We start from the raw sequence: 14482 nt of genomic DNA, 5'->3' as shown, positions 1-14482 counted from the left end.
AAAAGAGCTAAAGATCACTTATCCAATAATGACCCCGTCCCAATTTTATTGATAAATCTTTACTTATGACGGAGGAAAACCGTGGTTACATACCGACACATGGGTTACAAGATAAGCAAGAAAGATTTGGGGGGTGTGGTTGTCCAGCTGCAGCAGTGTGCTATTTCAAATCGTTCTATTCTCAAACTCGTAAGCATTCTATGGAAGAAATAAAATCAGCCAAGGACAATTGGTGTGGCAATGAGCACAAAATTGCCACAAAGCAGAATAAAGAAAAATACTTGCTTGAAATAGTATGTCCCTTTGTTTGTCCTATCCTAGTTCCAAAATAACTGACAGAGACTTGGAGTCTTGGACTTCTCAAATTGCATCAATGACCGAAAGCACTAATCCATGATTGTGCCAAACCCCACTATTATGGACGTGGTGGCATTAGCGGTTTTGGGCCTCCATATTTTCAAAAAGATGAAAATATTTTGTGGAATATTTTCTTGACTATTTTGTTCGCTATACATTGAGCTTGGAATAGGGGTGCATTCGGTCTGGATGGTGTTTTTTGGATCAGATTGAATCCCTTCGATTTACGATTTTTTTACCCTGGAACGAACTGAACTTTCAAAGGAACCTGACCAAACTAGTCCATACTAGTCCAATCTAGTTGGTCCATAGGATCTAAATGGCGCTGTTTAGATCCTACTTCACTCTAAATGCCCATAGCAACTTGTGAGTTTACTCGATAGATGCTTGATAGGCCGTGTGAATCACTATTCCCAGTGTTCACTCAAATTCTGCTCAACATACCGCTCGAGCCAAGAAGAACAGAAAATGAGGGAGAAAGAGAGAGAAATAGAATTGAAGGTCCTTATGGGACTCTTTATAAGTATGAGTGTATACTACAAAAAAAAAAAAAAAAAAGTAGAAATGAATAATTAAAATTTAGGGAAAATGTTTAATGAAACTAATATTTCTTTATTAGTATTTTCTATTTACATATATGACATAAATTATCACATGATTTATGATATATTATTAATTGATAGCATATATTATTTAATATTTTATATAGTCAATGATAATAAATTAGATGAAAATTACATCATTAACTTATATCATTACTATATAAAAATAACATATTAAATTATTAAAAATATTTTAAATATATATAGTCCGGTCTAAAATTTATAAATCCTGGGACAAAACTGAACTTCTTTAGTTTATAATTTTTGGGACCAAGGCCGGCCCCTCTTGTATTCAGTTGGATCTGGTCTAAAAAGAAATTATCGATCTGGTCAATTTTTCGGGTCCAGATCGAATTTTGTACACCCTGAGCTTTGAGACCAAAAAAACCCCAAAATACCATATACGACAATTATTTTGCCTTGATAGCCACAGTTTTTATTCAGAAGGAAATTGCAGAAAATCTTGTTACTGTAAAAGTAATTCATATACTGATATCATGGATATCTTATTAGAGATATTCTATTATTTAATACCTAATTTAGGTTCATAACACTCACACTACTCTGGTCAAAATGGATTTGGTGACATAGTGACTGTTCACATCCTTTGACGATGGAATTGCTTTGTCCTAGCTCTCTTGTTAGATGAATTTAATTTCCTTTTGTTTCTCTACTTCAATTTTATAAGTTTTGAAAGCTTCTAATGGCTCAGCCTTTTCATTTAGAAGGTAGAAATACATATACCTTGTATGGTAATCAATGAATGAGATAAAATATCTCTAACCATTTAGGCAGGGAGTTGGAAAAGCTCCATAGATATTAGTGTGTATGATTTCTAAAATACTCAAACTTCTTGTGGCAATTTTAGTGGTCTTGTTGGTATGCTTTCCCTTTATGCAGTCTACACAAGTCCTAAAGTTAGTAAATTCAAGAGTTCGTAAGACTCCATCATTCACCAACCTTTTAATTCTCTTTATGGAGATATGCCCCAATCTCCTATGACACAACATATATGAATTCACATTTATGATGCTCAGCTTAATACCAACATCAATATGCAAGGATAAATAAGTATTCTCAAAATTGGGATCTAACTCAAATTTAAATAAACCATCAACTTGTATTCCACCACCAATATAAACATTATACTTAAAAGTGTTGAAAGTAGAATTAACAAATTTAAACTCAAAGTCAATCTCAGTCAACTTTGAAACTGAAACTAAATTTCTAGAAAAATTAGGAATAAAAAGAAATTTTCAAGATCTAAAACAAAAATAGTTTTTAAAAATAATTTAAAGATCCAAACAGCCTCCATTTGTGAACTCATCTTATTTTCTGAATATACATATTGTTCACTTAGTTTCGGCTTCCTTGTTTTGAGAAATCCCTGCAATATGGGTTTTGTAGAACTAGAATCAATCCACCATGTGTTTGATATTTTGTGTAGCTTCTACAACAAAATGGTTCATGACATACAAGAGATAGGAGATTACCTTTCTTTTCGAGCCATCTCTTAAACTTTTGGCAATCCTTCTTCATGTGTCCTTTCTTTTTGTAGAAGAAACAAGAATCTTTATTGCCAGTTTTCTTAAATGACATATTGTGCTTATGTAGTTGGGCATCCTTGCCTTTCTTGGTTTTTCCTTTAATATGAGTGGCCACATGAACACTTTCAGGCCTCTCATTTTTCAATCTCTCATCTTCTTGAACACACATGGTCAATAATTCATTAATTGACCATTCATCCTTATGTGTTGCAAGAGATTTTGAAAGAATTGTATTCATAAGTGAGAGAATTCAGAATGAAATGTATCAAGAATGACTCAAAGATCTCCATCTTTAGGGACTTAAGTTGAGCTGCCATGTCCCTCATTTGCATAATGTGCTCATGCACACCTTTAGTACTATCAAAAGTTTTATTTAATAGTTTCTTCATTAGGGTGCCTGCTAAAACCTTGTCAGAGCGAATTATTGTTCCTCTACAACCTTCAGGAATGATTTAGCTTTATCAATTTCAGGGATAGAACCCCAAATGCTCTTGTTGATGTGAGATTATGCAAATGAGGGACATGGTAGCTCAACTTAAGTCCCTAAAGATGGATATCTCTGAGTCATTCTTGGTACATTTCATTTTAAATTGTCTCCCTTCTGAATATAGTTATTTCAAAATCTCTTACAACACACATAAGGATGAATGGTCAATTAATGAATTATTGACCATTTGTGTTCAAGAAGAGGAGAGATTGAAAAATGAGAGGCCTGAAAGTGTTCATGTGACCACTCATACTAATGGAAAGACCAAGAAAGGCAAGGATGCCCAACTACATAAGCACAATATGTCATTTAAGAAAAATGGCAATAAAGATTCTTGTTTCTTTTGCAAAAAGAAAAAGCATATGAAGAAGGATCTCCATCTCTTAACCTATGAACTTTATGATGATCTGTGTCTTATGTGTTCATATCTCTTTCACTCTAAATTCAAGTTTTAGAAATCCTAATATGATTGAAGCAATCATATCAACATTGCAGTTTTAAATTTCATGTATCTTTGGAGATAATTTTGTTGTAACCCAAAGCTCACCAACTGAATTGAACCGATAGAAATTAATATATTATTTTAGCTATAATGTGCCTTAAAACATTTGATATCCTTTTGCTAGTATTATTGTTAATCTGCAACATGAGTTCATACTCATCATTTTGCATACAAAGCTATCATTTAGATAATTAAAAACAACATATATAGCAACTTTATTCATATTCATAGAGTGTGTAAGAGAGGTTTCAGGTGCAACGTTCTTGATACCAAGAACACTAGCCCAGATGCCAAGAACAGAACCAAGTTTTTCCGCTTACTTGAGACTCCAAGAATTACAAGTATAATGCAGTCACACACATAAAATGATAAGCAAAGAACAAATGCAAGAACACACAAATTGATCAAATGAAAGATTCCATCATGAACCTTAATAGAGAACTTTCGAGGAGTTCTCAACCTCCAAAATCAAACTTCCAAAATGATTCAAGTTGCCTTTTACAATAGTAGCTTTTGCTTTTATAACCGCAGAATTTTGAAGTTATAAAACACAATAATTAAAACTCTAAACACACACTTACTCCTACGCTTAAAACACCCTGTTTAACTAAAGCCCAAAACACAAGAAACAACACACGAAACGACGTACTCATTAACCTACAACCAAACTAAATGGCTTACAACACACTCATCAAAACTCATCGTTTCATTAAAATACTTTTCCCAACTACACGTTGTTATGCCTTAATCTCCTTTCTCACAAAAGCCGTTAAGTTCGTTATTCTTTCTTCTGCTAAGCTACTACACCACACTTGTTACTCAACACTCACATAGACCAATCAGCACTTAGCCACCTTCCTCTTCAAACCTTGGCCCCAAGCATCGTGACATCAAGTTTGCCAAATTTCTTGAAAGTAGAGAATAAGCATTCAAATAAAACACCGAAAGATGGGGAGAACTCCCAAGTGAAAATTATATATGCAAATTAATTGTAGACATATTCTAAATAGTTAAAATGGCATCATTATTTAAGATTTTACTTCTACACACATGTATTCCACGTACAGTGAAATAATGTGACTAGAACCCATCCCAAGGCAACAATGAACATATTTCCTTTTCCTGGAACAAAAGTAGAAGTAGGTGTCTTTTGTATCGAAGTGAAATAAGAATGGCGTCAACAATACCAAGAACTTATCCCTGCCCCTGAACTTTGCTCGAGAATGTAGGAACCCAAGCCTGTTATGAAGCACCTACAAATGCCCTTGACATTATGATTTTGATAATAGCCGTTCCAATTACTGATCAAAGTCTTCATCCCCTTGCAGTTTTTCTTCTTCTCGTTGTTGTAGTAGTAGCAGCTGCTGTGGTTCTTCAAGTGGATGCTGATTTTTTTTTTTTTTTTAAAAAAAAAAAAGAGGACGGTATCCTAATTTTATTAATTGCTCTCGCTTATGGTGGAGGAATACTGTGATAACAAGTAGGATACATGGGATTTACATATGATCCATAAAAACCATCACATGCATCAAAACCAATAAAAATTACCAATACAATAATCCAAATAAACCAATCTAAAAATGCCTATATGGAATAAAAACCAAACAAATCAAACATAAACAGAAACATACATATACACGAACCACAAGGAACTAAATTTGGATAGAAGAAAGTCCCAACTTATCAACCCGAATGATTTCTTTTAGAAGCCATGATAAATGTGATTTTATAAGTCTTGAGTTGTTTGATTCTCTTACTAAGTATGTATTTGAATATGATTGAATTCTCTATGACTCTGAAATTTGTGATTGAAGATGGTTTTGAGAAAAATTTTCAAAAATTTCTTTTATGTCAGGCGGAATTTTGTGGGTACTTTGATTTAAATATTTGACTTTGAACATAATTGAGTACATAGTCATTTTTCTTTTATTCCATTTTACTTATGAAGAGAAGAAGTTGAATTAACTGGGTTAGGAAAGTTCAATCTTACTTTGCTCTAGCCATTGATGGATCCTTGAGACGAAATCCTAGTTGATACCAAATATTAGAGAAATGATCTAGGCAATTTTTTTTTTTTTTTTTGGTCATAACCAAAAAGCTTTCCTAGCCATCCTAAGTATCATGCCATCATTGTATGGTATATTTCCATAGTCAACCCCCTTGAGCCTTATTTTACATAAGTCTTTATTTGTTTTTTTTTTTTAACTACATAAACCATTCTCGTTCTAACCTAAAAAACCATGAATTTACCTTTTACAGTTTGAGAAAATACTTTGGTGGAAATTTACAAAAAAAAAAGAAGAAGAAGAAGAAGAAGTTATTTTAAAGAAAATTATCCACATTATGTTTGCTCTATTTGATCAAAGTGTGAAAAGAAAGAAAGAAAGAAAGAAAGAAAGAAAGAAAGAAAGTGAACGGATAAAAAAAATGCTGAAGTGATTGAAAATTTGAAAAGGCTACAAAAATTGAGGTGGCTGAAAAAAAAAAGAAAAAAAATTCAATAAGTGGAGTATGTATCGCTTCAGATTTTGTTAAAAGAGTAGCTGGTATTATTTTTTTGATTACAGCAACAATAATGTCACCAGTATGAGTGTATAGTCAAGAAAGAGTATGGTTTGAATCCTGTGGATATCTCTTTTATTGTTCTTTCTACCAAGTATTTTTCTAGTTTGCTTTGATTTCCTATATCTATTTCTTTCTTAGCCCTCACCCTGTGGCCTGTCATTACAACCTGGTTATAGACCTTTTGATCTTTAATTTTGGTGTTGACTACATTAGTGGAGAGGATTTCTGAAAATTGGACTTATAGGGTTAAGTTTTGAGAGAATTCTTATGATTTTAGTTGTTATACTTTTATCTAAGTTTGCAGGTGATTTGAGATTAAATTGACTATATCACACACATACCCAAGGTCTTACCTTTAGGTTGAAGTAAACACTTAACTCTTACTTAACAAATTGCTAAAATTTTGATTGATTTTCTTGCTATCTTTGATGTCAAAAGAGTAAGATACTAGTGATGAAATCTAAATTCAAATCATGGCTTAGTGAGTGGTGATACTTCATTATGGGGTCTAGTTGATATTCTCTATAGTAATATTTTATTTTATTTTCTTTTTGTTTGAGGACAAACAAAGTTATAAGTTTGGGGGTGTTTGATAACTTGCATAATTTAATATATTTTATCACCCCTTAACTTTAAAATTTAGTCTAATTTTATTTATTTTCATTGATTGTAGGTTTTATTATTGTTATTTAAATTTTATTTTAGATTTGAAGAAAATAAAAATCTAAATTTTACCGGTGCTTTTTAAGGATAAAGATCAAGTTTGATTTTTTTCAAGACATTAAAGATAGAAGGGAAAAGTTGATGAAGAATGGCAAATCGAAAAAGATGCACACGTTGAAAAAAAAGAAAGAAAGTTGAAGGATTCTAACTACATGTGGACTTCAAGCTTAAAGGTAAAGAATTTGAAAAAAAAAAAATAGAGAGAAAAAAGGGGCATTCAAAATTCAAAAAGAAATAGACCTGGACATGGGATTTTATCTTTTCACCTTATTTTATCTATCGGACAACGTGCATGAATGTGAGGATGAAATGAGAGTTTAACACTGGGGTCTTTCGGTTTGACTTGGTCTTCATAGAATCAATACAGCTGGATTTGACTTGGCATGCAATTGTTTTTTGGCTTGGCTCTTAGAAGACACAACAGAGGGACGGCAAGAAATTTTTTTGGTTTTGGAGGACGTTGTGTCTGAGAAGCTGCGATTGCAATGAGTATTTTTCAGTGTTCATTTTCCTTCCATTATTCTTAAAAAAATTATGGCGAATTCATTTATGTTGAATTTAATTTTTATGATGAACTAAATTTTCTTTATTTTAGGAAAATGATGTAATCTAGTTCCAAAATATGTTTGATTTTCTATGCTAATTTGAAGTAATTCTCTTTCATGTTTGTTTGATTTGTTTTGAGCTTATTGCTTCTAATTAACTAGCCATTAATTAGATGATTTTAATCTTGTAATTTGCTATCAAAAGAGGAAATAATATGATAGATCGTGCATATTTCGGCATATGTAAATATAGAGATCGAAAGACTTGTATAAACTTATGTAGTATTCAAATCATTTATCTTATTGCTTTCTTACTTTATTAATTTGTATACTCTTATGTAAAATGATGAATAAGAATAATTTCTAATTGACTATCGAAAGATGTTTTTGGATAAATTAGAGATTTGCTAGCAATCAAGAGAATTAAATTCAATTAGTTAGATGAGTAAAACATAGTGAGAGATTAGATGAAATCGATTTCTTAGAAGTTTTATTTCCCATTGATTTGATCTTCGAACAATATCTTTCTTTTCCTTTGAGTATTTTCTTTGAATTAATTTTATTTTAAATTGTAATTATAAAAATCTTAGTGACTTCTCTAGTAAAGTCGAGATTAGTGTAATTTTGGTTCTTGTCAAAAGTAAGTTACCAATCATTGAGGACGATACTCTTCTCATCACTTTATTATAAAACTACGATACTGTGCACTTGCAGTTTTGTACCGATCAAGTTTTTGATTGCTTCAACTCCGGAGTTGTAGTTTGCTGCATCTTTTCTTTAGAAATCACAGAATCCGTCTTTGCTACCATTGACTCTAGCCTCCCCACTTCATTACTAAGTGATGTAACCTACTGCAATGCTCCCAAGGCAAATACATAGTAAAGAAATTCTTCACTAACAAAAGGTAAATCAGATTCACAAACAATAGAGTTATTAAAATTATAAGCTTGAGATGAAGTGGTGATACATTGTTCTAGGTGATCAGCTAACATATCTTCTTGAAAGGCTTTTTCTACACATTTTTTAATGACATCTACCCGAAAGTAAGTACTTGGATCTTTTGAAAATTTTATGGCTTGGTAAATGTTGAACATAACCTCGTCCTTATTAACTCTCAATGTTAATTCACCCTTTTTAATATCAATTAAAGCCCTTCACGTAACCAAGAATTAGTAAAACTTTTTCATCTGCTTCCTTATCTAACACCACAAAATCAGCAGGAAAAATAAATTCACCTTTACCAATACATCTTCTATAATTCCACTTGGATACTTGATGGATTGATCTGCTAATTGCAAAAAAATGGTTGTTTGTTTCATCTCTCCAAATCCTAATTTCATGCAAATAGAAAGTGGCATAAGATTAATGCTAGCACTAAAATCACATAAAAATTTATCAAAAAATGAATTTCTAATAGTACAAGACAAACTGAAACTCTCCGAATCTTTTAATTTTTGAGGCAATTTCTTTTGAAGAATGGCATTGCATTCTTCAGAAAGTTTCACTGTTTCAAACTCCTCAAACCTTCTTTTTTTGGAAATGATGTCCTTCATGAATTTGATATAGTTTGACATTTGTTCCAAAGCATCTATAAAAGGAATATTTATGTGAATTTTCTTACAAATAAATCATGAATTCCAGCAACTTTCTTAGTCATAGTTCTTTTAGTTGACCATTGATAGTTGTTTGAGGCCATTTCTTTCAAAAGAGAAGTAGCACCCTCAGTTGTCTTTGACATCAAAGTTCCACCAAAAGCAACATCAACTATGTTCTAGTTTGCCCATTTAACCCATTATAGAACATCTGAACTTGCAACCAATTTGACAATCCATGTTGAGGGCAGCGTTGAATCAAATCTTTATACCTTTCTCACGCTTCATAGACTGACTCAAAATCATTTTTCTTGAATTAACCAATTTCACTCCTAAGTTGGACTGTTTTTGCAGGTGGAAAGAATTTAACAAGAAACTTTTCAGCCATATCCTGCCAAGTAGTGATGCTTCCCGGTTTTAGAGATTGTAGCCAACCTCTAGTCTTGTCCCTCAAAGAAAAAGGAAACAATCTCAGTCTAATGGTGTTTTCAGTAGCACCATTAATCTTTACAGTATCGCAAATCTCCAAAAATATTGTCAAATGAATATTGGGATCATCAAGTGGCGATCCGCTAAATTGGGCTTGCTGCACCATACTAATCAAGGCTGGTTTGAGCTCAAAGTTGTTAGCATTAATGGTCTGGCGTCTTATACTCGAGTAGTTGTCATTCACAACTGGTTGTACATAATCCTTCAAGTTGCTTGGCAGTGCATCATGTTGTCTGTCAGCCAATGCTAGTGTTTTATTTTTTCTTCGTGATCTGAGAGTTCTTTCAATCTCTAGATCAAAAGGAGTAATGTCACGAGATCTAATACGGCGCATCCAACGTCAAAAACACATTTGTAGAGCAAAAAGTAAATTAAAATAAAATACTAAATTAAAACCAAGATTATTTTGTATTGATATTGGCAAAACTGGAAGTGCACAATATCGTAATTTTATAATAAAGTTATGAGAAGAATATCGTCCTTAGGGATTTGTTGCCCAGATGACTAACACAAGAGGGGGGTGAATTGAGTTGTATTAAAAAAAATAACAATTATAAATCAAATATATAATATAAAATATAAACAAAATATGAAATAACAATAAATATAAAGAGTAAGGGTAAGAGAGAAGCAAACTCAGTATGTTAACGAGGTTCGGCCCCACTGCCTACATCCTCGCCTCAAGCTACCCCTTGAGGATTCCCAAATTCACTATTCAACCTCCTTCAGGTGGAGATAGAAATCTATTACACCTTTGAACAACACCGCTACAAAGGATCCGTGTAGAACACCCTCTACACTTGCAATCACCTTACAAGTGGTGATTCAACTATTCCCCGTATAGAATACTTTCTACACGTACAAGGGTTATACACACCCTCTTTTTTTTATACAAAAACTGATAGTGGGTAGGTTATCAGAAAACACTCCTCAATGAGTGAAATAAGAACAATACAGCACAAACTATATCTCTCAAAATGAATAAGGATTAAGGCTCAATGCTTAGAGAAGAGAGAATGAAAGCTTTGAATGAATGTTGTATGCTCTGGATGTTGTGAATGTGAAGCTCTCAAATGATCTATTTATAGGCATATGAGACTTCATATTCAAATTTAAAAAGATTCACATGTCAAATACAACATCATTCACTTTTTCAAAAAATTCAAATAAAAGGTTCTTCTTTTTCAATTGTCAAAGACAACATCATTCACTTTTTCAAAAAAATCAAACCTAATATTTTACTTTTGGCATATGACAAAATGAGCACACTTTCCTTTTCAAACAATTCAAACCTAATCTTTTACTTTTTGTATATGACAAAATGAGCACACTTTACTTTTCAAATTTTTCAAACAAAATCATCTACCTTTTGTATAAGTCTAAAAAAGCATCAATCACTTTTGAAAATATTCAAATAAAATATGCACATATGAAAGATGACAATCAATCATCTTTAATATTTTCAAAGTTCAACCCTTTAATCAAGGCATGCACATGCAAAAGATGACAATCAATCATCTTTCAAAATTTTCAAATTTAATTTTCAAAAATATTCATGCACATGTGGAAAATGTATTTTAATTTTTTATGATAAAATATTAATTTTGAGCATTAATCCTAATTTCGAATTTTGAAGAGATTTACAGCATTACTCTATAATTTTAATGTGAACTTGTTCCCTTCTTGCTCATGCTTGTTTCCTTGATGTGCTTGACTCCATTGTGTAGACAACTTGAGCTTGAGACTTCTTCATTCTTTGAATTCATTTGTTATCATCAAAATCCATGTGTAAATATATAATTACACAAAACTTGAAATCTTGGGTTCAACAATCTCCCCCTTTTTGATGATGACAAATACTTGATAGAACCTGAAACCTGTATTAATACTTAAGCTCCCCCTGAGAATGTGCGTTAGTTTTTCAAGCAAAAGTATAAATATAATTCCAAGCATATATAACAAGTTTAGCAATTTAAACAGTGTTAATGTTCTAGTCTAACACTTCTCCCCCTTTTGGCATCATTAAAAAGGATCCGCAACAAGTAAATAGACTGAAGAAAACGGTGCGTTAGTAGACACTATAGATAGTTGAAAAATGGAGCCGTCCGTGACCCGACAAGTGCTACAAAGCCTCGAGGCCTAACTCTATGAATTTAATACGGCTGAAGATTAAACAATCGCCTGATGTTGTTGACAAACGGGATTGAAGGCTCCAAGTTTCTATAAAACAATGATCATTTTCATCTATCGGATGCCAAAAAAATAATCGCTTCTTGACTTGAGTTCTGTTTTTCCACAACGATAGAATGGCTGAGCAATTTTCTTCCACTAATGTTCCAGACTTGAATCAGGAACCCTTGACGCATCAATCATCAATCTTCTCTCCTAAGGCCGTTAATAACATGATAGGAGCAGTGAACCGTTTTTCTAGTAAGATTGATTCTGAAATTATTGCAGAATCAAGAATGCTCAGTAGTCAATATGCTGCCTCTGTTACGATCATGTCTCGGAGGTTAATGGCGAGGGTGAGTGAGATTGATCATCTTAACATGCAAATATTTGAGTTACGACAGAAGCTTGCTAATAAGGATAGTGAGAATAAAAGGCTAAAGCAAGAAAACCAAGAGTTGAAAAAATTTGCAGATTGGTATGCTCATGATCTGCAACCACGAATAGAGGAGCTGGAACGAGAAAGGGTTCAGATACAAGGTCAACATCGGCAGATAACAGTAGAGGTTTATCGTTTACTAGAAAAATAGGGACAATCTACTGTTAATCTCGCTGGCTTAGTAAGAAAACTTTTGACAATGTGTGTCCAGCATATCTTGTATTTCTTTTGACTAAATAAGATTTGAAGAGAAAATAGTTTGTCTTATTCTTTATGCTATCTCTATAAAATCAGTCCTGAAGTTCATCCAATCCGCATCAAGTTTTCATCTCATCTCTATAACTCATCTGCATTCCTTCAGCATTCTCATTTTAAGCCTTCTATTCTTTTCTCAATGGCTCATTCTTCTAACATTTCTCTAGATCCATCCATGAGGCATTCTGCATCTCAACTTTCTGTCCTTTCTGCAGCTGCTATTGGTGCCATATTGCAGCAAGAAAATAATAATCTGACTAATAAGTCAGATTCTGATGCTATTTATGACTTGGTGAGTCTTGGGACTCGCTACTCTTCCTCTATTGTTGCTTTTTCTCAGCGGCTACAAGCCAAAAATCATGAAGTTGAAAGGCTCAAAGAACAAATTGTTGTACTTCAACGAATTGTTCAAGAGTCTCATACAAGGGAAGGAATCATTCGGCAGAAGAATAAACAGTTGAAATCTTTATTAGATTCTTCATTCCGCTTGCCGGTTCCTATGGATAAGAATGACATGATATTGTATGAAGAGAATGAGCGTCTCAAACATGAGGCTAAGAATCTCAAGTTTATGTAAAAGTATTTAAAAAATCTATCTCTATTTTTATTGATTCTCGTCTATCTTTTAAGAGATATTCATAGCATGCATCATACCTATTTCTCTTCTGATCATACATAATCTATCTTCTAGTAAAGGCTTTGTGAAAATATCTACTAACTGATCGTGTGTGTTTGTGAATTCTAGTACTATATCGCCTTTCTGCACATGATCTCGAAGAAAATGATATCTTATTTCAATATGCTTAGTTCTAGAATGTTGTATTGGGTTCTTTGAAAGATTTATAGCACTTGTATTATCACATTTGATTGGAATGTGATTATACTTGAGTTTAAAATCTTCAAGTTGTTGTTTCATGTAAAGAACTTGAGCACAACAACTACCCGCAGCAACATATTCTGCCTCAGCAGTAGATAGTGCAACAGAATTTTATTTTTTACTAAACCAGGAAATTAATGCATGACCTAAGAAATGACATGCTCCACTAGTGCTTTTTCGATCTATTTTACAGCCAGCATAATCTGCATCTGTGTAGCTGATTAGATCGAAAGATGTGTGCTTAGGGTACCATAACCCTAGGTTAATTGTACCACTAAGATATCTAAGAATGCGCTTAACTGCAATTAAATGTGATTCTTTTGGAGATGATTGAAAGCGTGCACATAAGCACACACTAAACATAATATCTGGTCTACTGGCTGTTAAATATAATAAGCTACCAATCATACATCGATATATCTTCGAGTCAACTGGCTTACCGGATTCATCTTTATCAAGTTTAGTTGATGGGCTCATTGGTGTTCCAATTTCCTTAGCATTTTCCATCCCAAACTTCTTCAGTAATTCCTTAATATATTTTGATTGATTGATGAATGTCCCACTTTTTGCTTGCTTAATTTGCAATCCGAGAAAGAATGTAAGTTCTCCCATCATGCTCATCTCAAATTCTTCCTGCATAGTCTTAGCAAAAACTTGACACATATTTTCATTAGTAGCACCGAATATTATATCATCAACATAAATCTGAATCAAAAGAATATCATCATTTTCATATTTAATGAAAAGAGTTGTGTCGATTTTTCCTCTTGAAAAACTTTTTTCAATCAAGAAACCACTAAGTCTTTCGTACCAAGCTCTAGGAGCTTGTTTAAGTCCATATAGTGCTTTTGTGAGTTTGAAAACATGATTTGGGGAAATATGATTTTCAAAACCTGGAGGTTGCTCAACATATACCTCTTCATTTATAAAACCATTTAAGAAAGCATTTTTAACATCCATTTGAAAAAGTTTGAAATATTTATAACAAGCATATGCAAGTAGCATTCGAATAGCTTCTAATCTTGCGACAGGTGCATATGTCTCATCATAATCAATTCCTTCTTCTTGATTAAAACCTTGGGCTACAAGTCGAACCTTATTTCTAGTATTGACTCTGGACTCATCTTTCTTGTTTCTAAAAACCCATTTTGTTTCAATAATAGTATGATTTTTGGGTCTAGGAACAAGTGTCCAAACATCATTTCTTTCAAATTGATTTAACTCTTCTTGCATAGCTAGAATCCAAGATTCATCAAGAAGTGCGTCATCAATATTTTTGGGTTCAATTTGAGATAGAAAAGCAGTATGATTGCAAATATTTCTAAGAGATGAT

At 32.8% G+C, this 14482-nt stretch overlaps 1 non-coding gene across 1 annotated transcript; it reads left to right on the top strand.

The window, feature by feature from the left end:
• Positions 1-9153: 9153 nt before the first annotated feature.
• Positions 9154-9260, top strand: LOC122312082. Its single transcript, XR_006242996.1, has one exon. It is a non-coding gene; the product is annotated as a small nucleolar RNA R71 (small nucleolar RNA).
• Positions 9261-14482: the final 5222 nt, after the last annotated feature.

The sequence above is a fragment of the Carya illinoinensis genome, chromosome 5 (assembly GCF_018687715.1).
Source record: "Carya illinoinensis cultivar Pawnee chromosome 5, C.illinoinensisPawnee_v1, whole genome shotgun sequence".
Taxonomy (NCBI): domain Eukaryota; kingdom Viridiplantae; phylum Streptophyta; class Magnoliopsida; order Fagales; family Juglandaceae; genus Carya; species Carya illinoinensis.
This window is presented reverse-complemented; position numbering and strand designations above follow the sequence as displayed.